At 40.3% G+C, this 12,184-nt stretch overlaps 1 pseudogene; it reads left to right on the forward strand.

The window, feature by feature from the left end:
* The first annotated feature begins 6,209 nt into the window (after nt 1–6,209).
* On the forward strand, nt 6,210–11,651 carry LOC117020579 (radial spoke head protein 4 homolog A-like; annotated as a pseudogene).
* The last annotated feature ends 533 nt before the right edge of the window (nt 11,652–12,184 follow it).

Genomic DNA, 12,184 nt, shown 5'->3' on the forward strand with positions numbered 1-12,184 from the left:
AAAACAGGTAAAATTAACCTATAGGTTTAGGAGAGTGTATACCTTTTGGAGATGCTGTAGTAACTGGACAGGCACATGAGAAAATTTTGGGGTCTTAGTATATTGTATTTCTTGATCTTAGTGCTGGTTCCATGGGTGTGGTCACTTTGTGAATATTCATTTTATGATTTTTATGTGTTTTTGTCCTTTTATTAAAATTTGTGAAATCATTAATATAAAAATTTTCTGCAAGGACAGACAAAAAAGAACTTGAAGTTTATAGAAAAGACAAAACAAATTCAGAATTAGCAAAAGTTTAAAGCAACGCTCAATGTTAGAGTAGGGTGAAATAAACATTCTCATATATTTTCATGGAAATGAAAATCAGTTCCAATCTTCTTTATAGCCATTTTGAAATAGAATCAAAAGTCTTAAAAATAGTCATTGTATGATCCTATAATTTCATTTCTAGGAAACTTCCAAACTGCTGTTAAATTAATTCAATTTTCTGTAATTTAAATGTGATTTTCACAAGATTTCTTTTCTCAACTAACATATTTTTCCATGTGCATTCAATTGACTTATTTTCATTTCACAGATAAAACATCTATTTACATCTTTGTGGAAAACATGAATCTGAGGTGTTCTCTCATTTTTAAAACTCCCCTGGCATTTTGGTGAAGCACTCCGTTGCAAATGAGAATATTGTATTTGTAACCAGTTTACGCAAAATAGGGTAGTTCATTAAAAGATTCATGGAACTTGAACTTCCTGAGGAACTAGAACCAAGAAGTATGAAGCAGTCAGGGACTCATAGATCTTTTCACTTTTCTCTCTCACTCCTGTGTCAGAGCTGCATGGTCTTTCAGCTTTGTGTTCTTCATGTAAAAGATACATTCTTCCCTCCTTCTGTCTCTGAAGACTGACGTCAGCACCATGACAGTCATATGTTGTGTCCTACTGACCTCAGTTCGAACAGTAAACAGAGATCGGCTGGTGTTGTTGAATTCCAATTCCGATTCCAGGGAGAGAAAATAAATGGTATAGGTGAGGTCACTAAGCTTCCCTGAGCATTCAACCTCCTCTTAATTGGCCATTTGAAGCTGATCAGATTAGATATTATGCTGCATGTCAGGCCAATGGAAGAGGAGAGAGGCAAGAATGAGATGTGATTATGAAATTTTAGAGAAAAAGGAAATTCTCGGAATGGATGGAATGGAACCCGTGTAATCTAATCTATTCAATCTACAATCGTTAATGACAAGGAAAGCTGGGGATTTATTAGAACTGGCCCAAGGAAATAACAAATAACACTATACCATCAAACTACTTAAGTAATCTCCACTTGGCCTGTTAATACGGAGAATTCCATCAAAAGCAAGGCAGTCTCCCAGAAAGTCAATTAGGGGGAGGCAGGTGAGTAAGAGATGCTGAGGCAACCCTCCTCGTGAGTCAGAGAGACGCTGTATGGGCGCGGGGCCTGGTCACCTCTGCTCACTTCGCAGCAGTTGGCGAGCTCCCGACTCACTCTGCGGGTTATGGTGCCCACTCGTACCAACGTGGCTGCTGGAATCCCCAGTAGCAAAGTGAAATTCTCAATGCTTTCCAGCACTGGCGGTGGACACCTTAACCGTCAGAAGGAAACCTGACGTGCTGAAGCTAGCTTTAAATGGAAAGGCTGCCCAGGTGTGGTGAGATCTCACTAAAGTTTAAGCCCTGCTAAGATTCCTCATGAGCCCATTGCCTGTGCCACCCTGCAGTTTTTGATCCCTGCCTTTCTCATTGTCATGGGCTGCCTCCTGCTGGCGGGGTACACCAGTAAAGTGGGCTCCAGCCAGGGATGCGCCATTCGGATTGTTGTCACCTGGTGTTTCTGCCCGGGTTGTACCGCCTGCTCATTGGCTGCAGAGCACATCCAGGCTGCCAGGGCTACTCCTACCAAGACCTTCTGGACTGTGGTGACTAGTCCCCACCGCAGCCAGGAGAAGAGTCCCAGATGGGGTTGAGCAGGGCGGGGACTTGGCAGAAGCTATGGAAATCTATGCCTAAGATTAGGGAATTCTGCACTTTGGCAGATACTAGGCAAAACTATGGGCAGATTTAAAATATCCGGACTAAATGTTAATTGAGATGATGATTAGACAAACAGTGTGGGGACAGAGTCCCAGAGAGCAGTTTCCAGGCTCTTGGCCTCACGTGGATAGGTGCTGGCTCGGTTAGTAGATGGCCATCAGCTGTAATCAGATGGCCTCCGCTGTGGCTGGGTGGCTATCAGCTGTTACCGGTTAGCCATTAGACACTAATGTACCTGCCGTGGCTACACAAGGGTTTGGTTGGTTGGTGGGAGGAAGAACTGACTGCGGATTGCGGATCGTGTGGATCCTGCTTCCTGTATCTCCAACCCAGCCACCATTGAGAGTACAGTGGCATGAACCCCCTGTCCATGGCTCCGTTGGTGTCCCTTTTTGGCCTAGACATGTCCTGCATTCTTGTGCGCGGAGAATGAGCTGAGACCCTGAATTAGAAACAGGAAGCTAGGACGTGCTCGGTGTTTATTTTCTTGGCCCTGACCAAAACCCCTGAAAAAATTTTCCACATGAATGTGAAGACTAGCAATATTAATTGTATGGGGAAGCGAAGATATTCTGTAGAACAAAATTTTGCCTCCACCACCCGATTTAGCTCAACATTTCTTTTAAATAGTCCTCGTTGATGATTTTATCGTAAAGTATATGGAAAAATGCAGTACGTCTAATTTCATATTTCTAAGTAATTTATTTGGAAAATTTCTGAGTATTTTATCCCCCATACTTATCTCTAGCTTTATATTCTATGGATGATCTTGGTAAAGTCACATATCAATGTCGGAAAAATAAAAAGAGCACTACACTTCTATTATGTGAGGCCCCATGAGTTTGAGAGTCAGACAGAACTGGTTTTAAATCCCAGATGCAAAATTTCCTGCAGTATAACCTTGTACAAATTTTCTCAGTACTCTGAGATAGAGTTTGAGACTGTAATTCCTATTGTTTGGGTTTCAGTAAGGAACAAATAAAGTATTTTATGTCAACAGCATGACGCACAGATGTTCCCCAAAGTGTTAGTTACTCACTGTAAAATAGGGTCCTGCAAAGACTGCACTTAAAATTAACTAAAGCCACAAGTGAATTGCATCTTTTCACTTAAAACTAACAAAGGGGAGTTAGCCACCCAGGAAAATTTCTGCTAATCTGTAAAGTTATAATCTAGTTCAAATAGGCACACTGGGTTGCTTTTTATGTGTATGAGCTTCTCCTCTGGAGTCCTGTAAAAGAATAGGGCAGATCCAGGAGACTAAAGCTTATATAAATTGGAGGGATCTCATTTAAAAAAGCAAAACTATAAATTTGAAATTAAGTGCAAGGGGCCTGTACAAGGGTGGGGCCCTGAAGCTTAAGTCTCATTACTTTCATGGTAAATCTGGCCGTGATACAGATTAAGAAAGGATTTGGAGAAAGGACTGAATGTGAGATATGTCTGCAGTTAAGCTGTGGCTCCAGATTAAGGTGACAATTGATAAAGCCGTAGTGTTTTCTAGAGTAAATGGTATCATCCTATAAAAAGAAATACTTTCTGAAGTGGTATAAATAAGGAATACAGACTTCGATTTATGAAAGATAAAGAGAAGAGGGTATTTTCTGAAAAAGAATACTGGCAATTCATAAAGGAGAAGAAAGATACGTTCAAGTGTGTTATCCTTAAATAAACAAAATGTAACGAAGATAAAAAGAAATGTTTGATAGTCTTCCAATAGGTACTATATTATGTACCCAGACTCTTAATGAATTAGAAATTTATAAATGTCTAAATATAAGTTTGAGATTTGTCAAAGTATAGTAAATGAAGTTAGCTAATATCAGTTGTAATTTATTTGGGGGAGGGCAAGCATTCCTTAGTCCTATGATTAGATCTCAGTCTTCTGTTATGTTTTATATCCCTTCACTGAGACATTCACAAGTGCTTTTCAGCTTCCTTCCCCTCTCCAACCTTAGCAATACAGGAAGGCCAGAGGGGGCTAGATTTGAGTATCTACCCTCAGATTAGTTAGGCTTTAGTAAAATCCTAAACCAACCTTAGTACAAATTGCTTAAGTTCTGCTAAAATAGTTTCCCTTGTGGGCAGGCCTTGTTAAGCACAAGAGAGCTCTCTGGGAGTTTTTCAAAATGCTTACTTTTCTCCCTCCTCCTACCAACTGTAGGATGGGCTTTTTCTCTGATTTTACAGACAAGACCTAGTAAGGCTCCAGGATGTAAAACTAACAGCTCACTAAAATGACAAATTGTGATCAATGCTAAGAATGAAAAGTACTGAGTATTATAATAAGGGAAACTGAGATTGTCTGTGAAATCAGGGAAGGGTTTCCTTAGGAAAGAACTAACAGAAAACACAGGGGAATACATTTCAGGCAGAGGGAAGGTGACAGTGCTTTGAAGTAGAAAGGAACATGGAGCATTTGAGAAAAGGAAAGAAAAGTCAGGGTGACTAGATTGCAGAAAGAGAGGGGTGAGTGGTTTAAGATGAAGTTGGGAAGGTAAGTAGGCTGAGAACTTGGTCCTTATTCTACAATCAGTGAAAAGCAACTTTAGGATTACAGGAATCTAAGCCTAGATGGTGCTTTGGGCTGAAAATGAAACAGAAATAATAGACGTTTTCTTAGGTTGTTCCTTTCAGTTGCTCTTATCTCCTAAAGTGGAGACATAAGCAAGCGCTATGTCTGTTCCTTCATGTTTCCTTTCTCCTGGTCCTACCACCCTGCTCTAGCTTGTCAGCCCAAGAAAGAAGCCTCCATCCTATCATGCCAGCTGCTAGGGAGGAGAGAAAAGAACCATGTAGGGGGAAAAATACAATCCCTTCAACTCTTGCACCGTTTCTTAAAAAATGGATAATTCTAGTTTATCTTTCATTTCATATTTTAGTCTATTCCAAGTGTTCTAACCTGGGGAAATTGACTTCAAGAGGTACCCAAATCAGCAGAAATACCTGCAACAGTTTGCATGTGTGCACCCATGTGTATTTTGGGAAGAGTAAAGTTCCACAGCTCTTATCAAATTATTGAAGGGTTCTGTGCTTCTCCCACCCAGTTGGGTGTGGGGGGAGGTAAGTATGTTCTTCATCAAGTTAGAGTTTATGACCAGCATGCTGCTGATTGGAAGTCATGTCAACTGTGAAGTGTCAAATAACAAGTATTAGTGGGTTTATTTTAAAATAAACCAACAGAGATAAAGAACCAATTAACATCCATAGCTAATTACTTAGTTTATATTCAAGGCCAGATGTGGTGCCATCATCTAGACCTTCTTCAGGTTGGAGATTGCATAACATGAATCAATCGTCATAGTCGTGATCTTAAATATTGCAAAATGAATTCACATTTATATTACAAATAAAGATTGATTATACTATGCAAATATAGTGGTGAGTTAATTTGAATTTCAATTATTAGAAAACAGGTAACCCATGGACTGTCTTATTTATATAGGATAACCTGCATTGCCTTCTCCATGAAGGTAATATTCTGTCTGCTCTTCTGGCAGATTCCTTGAGGAGAAGAGCAGAAATCAGGGCTTCCTTGTTTATTCTCCAAAATTTCCAGAGGTGGTTGGCGCAGATGATACACCTTTGTCTTCTAGGTGTGAATCTTAGGCTTTCCTGGTCTGCACACTGGAGTCTCATTGTCACCTCAAGATTCCCAAGGGCCCTCCCCCTCTCTCTCTCACACACACACACACACACACACACACACACACACCTACACCTACAAATGCATTGTCCCTCCACTAAGGCACCACTCGCCCTTCACCGCTCAACTAGAATTAAACTATCAAACCTTGAAAAACCTCCAGCGCCTAACCTTGGCTCCCCCTTGTGCTCCAGTGCCTGATCCTTTCTCTGGTTTCTAACCACCACTGGTCGACTGCAGTTCGGATTGGCTAAGCTAGAAAGAGGAGGAGAGGCTAGGATTTTCATGTTTCTTGGACTCCCCCCTAGAATCCTGGAACCTCCTGTGCTCCATTGTTTCTTTTACAGGAATACTGCTGGGGTTGCTATGGAGACAGGATGCTGCAACTTGCAGAGAAGTTAGGACCCAGGGATTCCCTTAGCAGACCTCAGCAAAGGGACTGTCCGGCTGCGCTTCCTTCCACATCTGCACGCCCCTTTCATCCAGAACTTTTTTCTCTCTTGACACCTTAATGGAAAACTCGACCTCCCTGAAGCAAGATAAAGGAAACCAACAAACGGGGGAAGAAGGGCGGCCATGGGAAGAAATGACAGTAGCTTCTTCCCAAGATCCTGAGCCTACTTCACCTAAGACCTCGGAGTCCGAGTCAGCGCTGGAATCTGGACCCCAGTCCAGAAGTAGCCCTCCTTGGAGCCGTCCATCCAGAGGCAGCACACCTCCGGATGAAGGCACAGGACCAGGTGCATCACCTCGACCTCCTCTTCCTCAGGAACCCTCTTCTACTCCTCCTCCCCCGGCTCTGGCCAGACAGGTCCTTGAGGCACCATGGCAGTCAGACAGGACCGCTAGTGTGTTTCCTGAAGCTGAGACACCTCACTCTGACCATTTGGAACAACCACCTGATAAAGGAGAATCAAGTCCTTATCAAACATGCCAATCGAAGCGAAACGGCTTTCAGCAACCTCAGCAAACCAACGGCCGCCTGTATGGACCGAAGGATGTGAGCTGTAACCACGCTGAACAAAAAAAGCTGAGATTTGACCTTTTACAGGAGACAGACTCAAACAGTCAGGATGATCCCGGCGAGGCTGAGCCTGGGGCCTGGGAAGCGGCCCCCAGCCTGACTGAGACTGCCCTTCAGAGTGCTAAGGCTTACCTACTGCAGAGCAGCAGCAAGTCGGGCTTAAATCTGTAAGTCCTGGGGGGGGGGGGGGGGGGGGGAAGAAAGAGAGAGAGAAAGAGAAAAGTGTGGCAAAAGAAGGGGGTGTGAGTACCTGTGTGTGTGTGAGAGTGTGTTTCTGTGGGTGAAGGGAAATATATTTGAGAAGTCTGTATTAGTGAGAATTAGTGACTTAGTAACCGTATCACAAAATAGGTCACTGGTGAGCATTCATTTAGCTTCTTTAAAGGCCCGCTGCACACAGAAATAAAACCTGGGAGGTATGCAATCTTGGGTTTGAAAGAGACCATAAAAATAGGAAAATCCAAGCATCTCTTCAAGATGCTTGAAAAACGCAACTGTCTACCAGGGACAGGGAGTTCTAGTGTCTAGGGCTTGGGTATGAGTCCCCACCCAGGCCAGTGCTAGGGTGACCAACTATCTCAGTTATCCTTAAACTGTCCTGATTTCAGCACTGAAAGTCCTGCATCTCAAGAAACCTTTCAGTGCTGGGCAAACCAGGAGAATTAGTCAGTATAATTTTAGTGTCGGAAAAATAAAATATAGCATTTAATAGTAGAATCTTTCACAAAACTGAGATTGACAATTTAAAATATTATTTATATATTACTGTTTTAAACTACAATGTACTTAAGCTTCAAGAATGTGACCTGCTACCTGAAGGGTAGGGGTTTTGTTTGGATTTCCGATATAAATTTCTTCTCCTGAGTTTAACAAGCATGAGTTTACACACTTTGTTAAAAGTCCAAAAGAGCTCATTATAAATATTTGGGAGTTGACAAACTATTTAAAATCGAATACAAAAATGAGAATATTGCTTTTATTGAATTGTCTAATACTGACATTACTTAAATATGTAAGTTTATTTAATTTCCAAATGTTAAATCTCTGAGGTAATACATGAATATCTTCTATAATATTCCTTATTATCTTCGAAGCACTTTATAGCCTGTAGTTAAAAACTACTTCCAAAAAATCACTCCCTCTGTTATTTGCAGATATTTGACAGCCATAAAAATAACTTTTTTGTTGTAATTAAAACAATCTTTGATTAAAATACAGGATTGGATATTGGTTTCCACATTGCTGAATAAAAAGCCTACAAAACAGATTGCTTCCTCCTTTTAGCACAACAAATTATTAATCCTCTAAAACTGAAAAAGGTATAATTATTAATTAATGTCTAATAAAATATTTCACAATTTGAGAAAAAACCATTTTCTAATGTGGACTTCTTGCCTGAAGAACTATGAATAAAGCACATATAGACATTATATTGAAACCTGAAAAATAAAATGACCATGTGGACTTAGAGTCCTTGCTTTGATGACATACATGTCCCCTATTGGAGCAAATCAAAGACTCCAGTTACAACTCCAGCTACCGCCTCGTAAGCAGCAATGTTTTTATTCTGGAGGCTCCTCCATCCGTTTCAGTACTGAACAAATATTAAGAAAACTTGAGGAATTTTTAAACAAACTTCTAATCATAACATTGTTCATTTGCAGGAATAGAAATACTCTGGGATAGAATGATATATTCTTCACATAGAATATTTTAAAACTGCCCTTCAAATTGGTTGCCTGTATGATCTAAATATTTTCCTTTGACATTACTAAGATCCGTTAGTTAAATACAGATATTAAAGAAAAACACACAACAAAATAATACCTAGGGTTGATTAACAGAAAGCAGGCAATTACTGAGCATCTATTTTGTTTCACTAAATAAGGGACAAGACATATTAAAATAACAGCAAAGAAACACAAAACCCTCACTTTGGCCATGTATGAACCTAATGCAGTTGCTGAATCGGAAATATATAATGTACACAAATACATAGCAGCATAACAGTAATCTCAGGAAGACCCGCTCTAAACGGAGAAAGAATGGTTTTCAGGAATGACTTGACAATGAAGTCATTTAAAACTATTTCTTGAGAGAAATGATATATAAGGGACATAGCAAGCAAAGGCTATCAAGTAGGACTTAGCAACTATCTGAAAGTGATTTTACTAGATTTACCTCTCTGGGGTAGAAGTTGTAATTGAACTGATTATTAGAAATGAAATTGGAGAGATACAATGCTTGTCTGTCACAGAGGAAGTTTATGCATGTTTCCATATTGGACAGAGGCGTTTCTATTCAACATAAGAGCACTATGATGGACATTTTCAGCTCTTAAATAGTAAATTCACACTGCAAATCTGGTATTTGAAAACGCACACCCTAGCAATTTTGGATAAACTGTAATGTATTAAAAGAAATGTATTCATGAGAGGTTAGAGGCAGTTTCACTTACTCAGTTGTGAAATAAAAGCCTAGGGCAGTGTTTTTAACAGAACAAAAATATTAGTATGCATCACATTTTAATAAAGGTGAATAATATTTTATGACACTTTTTCAGTGTGTGGTGGGGGTTGCAGTATGAAATCCATTTCTTATAAGTCTAAAGAACATTGAAGTAGACAATGGGCCTAGGAAGTAAAAAAGAAGGGAATATATCTTAAGACAAGTCAACAGAGTTTAGAAATCAAACTGGATTTGGTGAGGGTAGAAAGAAAGGGATGGAAAAAAGTTAAGGTAAAAAAAAAAAGAATGTTAATCACTTTTAACGGATAACTAAGAAATTTCAAGCTCAAATGAAAAGTGAAGATGTTCATGATGCAAAATATGTACCTTACTGTAATATTTTTAAATAAATTAAATATTCACATCATATTGGAGTTGTTTCTAAAGAAAATTCTAGACTAGGTTTTTCTGGCGTGGGAGAAGTTACCATAAATGTTTATTCACATAAAATTTCTGAAGGCTTTAAGTTGCTGAAGTTTCCGAAAAACCAGCTAACTGAGTCTGCATGAAATGCTTCTTCAAATGTGTTTGACACAAACATTATCTGGAATTTTCTCTTTTCAAATAGGTATGATCATCTTTCTAATATGCTGAGCAAGATCTTAGAATAGCCTCCCGAAAATGCTGTGGACATCATTGAGAGTATTAGCCAAGATGTGAAGATGGCACAATTTAGTAAAAAATTAGGTGCACTCCAAAATGAGAATGAGATGCTTCCAACATATGAAATAGCTGAGAAGCAAAAGGCTCTTTTTCTCTAGGGAAATTTGGAAGGAGCTGACCAAGAACTGGAAGATGAAAAAATAAGTCCCTGCTGTAAATCTGAATAGTTCGATCTTAGGGTTTTATTTGAGGTGAGTGAGTGTGACTTGAAATTCATATCAACAGGCTTTTATAGCTTGCTAAATAGTATTTCTAACATCGTTTCACACAACTCATTTGCATGTTTAGAGTTTGTTTCACATTGTGTTTTCGTATTTCGTATTAGGGCTTAGCTTTTGTTATGTGTTTGTGGGATTGAAGTATTGATAGCAGAGAAACGGTTTCTTCATTTTTTATATTCCAAAGGGCCTGGTACCGATCTGGACCAATAACTGTTTTTTATTCTTAATAAATACTTGTTGAATGAATTAATTAATGTCAGATAATAAAAAAAATAAGGCTTTAAAAGAAGTTGCATAATTTACCCTTTAATTTTACTAGAAAAAGGAGAAATACTTCTAATGTCATTTCATTAGTTTAATGTCATTTTCAAGACAACGTCCTCATATTATGTCTTTTGTTTCCTTTTTTTAAAGATTTTTATTAAAAATATAGCTAATATATAATATATTCATTTTAGGGCTACAAACCAAGGACTCTTTACCAGTCCTTGGCCTAGGGTAGCTCTTCAAAAAGCCAGGACACCCTGCGGCCTGCTGCCACCTGCTGGCTCCCTTAAGGTTCAGCTGCTGATAGAGCCTCCTGTGGTATGCAAGGTAGGTGAGGCAGGGTTTCAGGGACTCACCAGAGTTGTGGTCACTAGATTAATGTAAATTCTGGGGTTTGTTGCCGGTGCTGAGCCTGGAGCTATTCAGCAAAAGTATCAGAGCACCCTGAAGCAGTCGCTGCCCTCCAGGAGTGCCAGACTCTGATAGTTTTCCAAGAGTGCAATTCGGACGGTGTGGGCGGCTTGTGGAGAAAGTGGCTCTAGCATTGGGGAAGTTAGGGTGGGGGGCAGGGAGTCAGGAAAGTGGAGCTGTGGAGGGTACCAGTCCAATAAGATTCAAATATGTCTGTGGAGGGGGTGGGCTCAACACAGGAGAGATGGCAGCCGCCTGCAGGCTGCTCAGGAGAAGGCCCTCACACATGTAAAATCTTGAAAGAAACGTCAAAGAAGTGACGTAGAGAGAAAGGAGAGCTAATAGCAAGATGGAAAATGAAGAAAGCAGATCTCGTTATAGATAAAATATTAACTGCAGCTTTTGCATCCCCAGGCAGAAAACTCTCTTCCAAATGAAATGGAGTCAGCTTTTTATTTTGACCAAGCTGGAGTTGGTTTGCACACAGATGAGACCTATAGCATATGTCTTGCCCTCAAGCAGCTTACTGACACCCACTAAATTCAAGGATGCTGTTTCTGGGGCAAGATCTTTGGTCTGGAAATGAATTGTATTGCAGCTGAAGTGGAATTTCGTGAGGGAGAAGATGAAGAGAGGGTGGAAGAGGAAGATGTAATTGAACAGAGGGACAATGGAGACAGAGAAGGTGAAGAAGGTGAAGGTCCTTAGAGAAGGTGAAGGTCCTTAGAGACGGCCTGTCTAAGGAAGTGAGGACTATCTCTGAATCCCTGGGGAAGGACCGTCCAGGTGAGCTGTGAAGTGTGGGTCTTCACAAAGGCAAAGAGATATTGTGAGTCAGGGTGTACAGATATGTAGAAGAAGGCATTTTTAAGTCTAAAACTGTGAGCCATCTGGCAGTCTCAGATATTTGGGCTAAGAACATGTAAGGATTTGGAACTATCGGGTATATAGGAGAAACTGCCACGTTGATGGCTCAGAGGTCTGGAACTAATCTCCATTCTCCATTGGAGTTTGGAATTCCTAAGATGGGGGTATGGGTAGGACTACTGCATTCTCTAAGAAGGCCCTGTTGTTTGAGATTGTTAATGATTGGTATTACTCCTTCCGGTGCCTCAGGTTTTAGAGGTTATTGCCTCTGGCGAGGAAATAGAGTGGGGTCCTTAAGATGGATGTGTACCAGGGTGGCTGTTAAGGTACGACCAACTTACCCCCTGTGTGGCCCAAACATCAGGATTGATGTTGGTTCTATTACCGGGAGGCAGCTAGGAGGACTTCCAGGGCTAAGAACAATAGTTCCTACCTCAGTCATAATGTCTCTTCCTAGTAGTGGGGTAAGGCTTTCTGACATGAGTCAGAAAGAATGAGAGAACATTAGGTCACCCCATATGCAGC

Source organism: Rhinolophus ferrumequinum, chromosome 3 (genome assembly GCF_004115265.2).
Source record: "Rhinolophus ferrumequinum isolate MPI-CBG mRhiFer1 chromosome 3, mRhiFer1_v1.p, whole genome shotgun sequence".
Classification (NCBI taxonomy): domain Eukaryota; kingdom Metazoa; phylum Chordata; class Mammalia; order Chiroptera; family Rhinolophidae; genus Rhinolophus; species Rhinolophus ferrumequinum.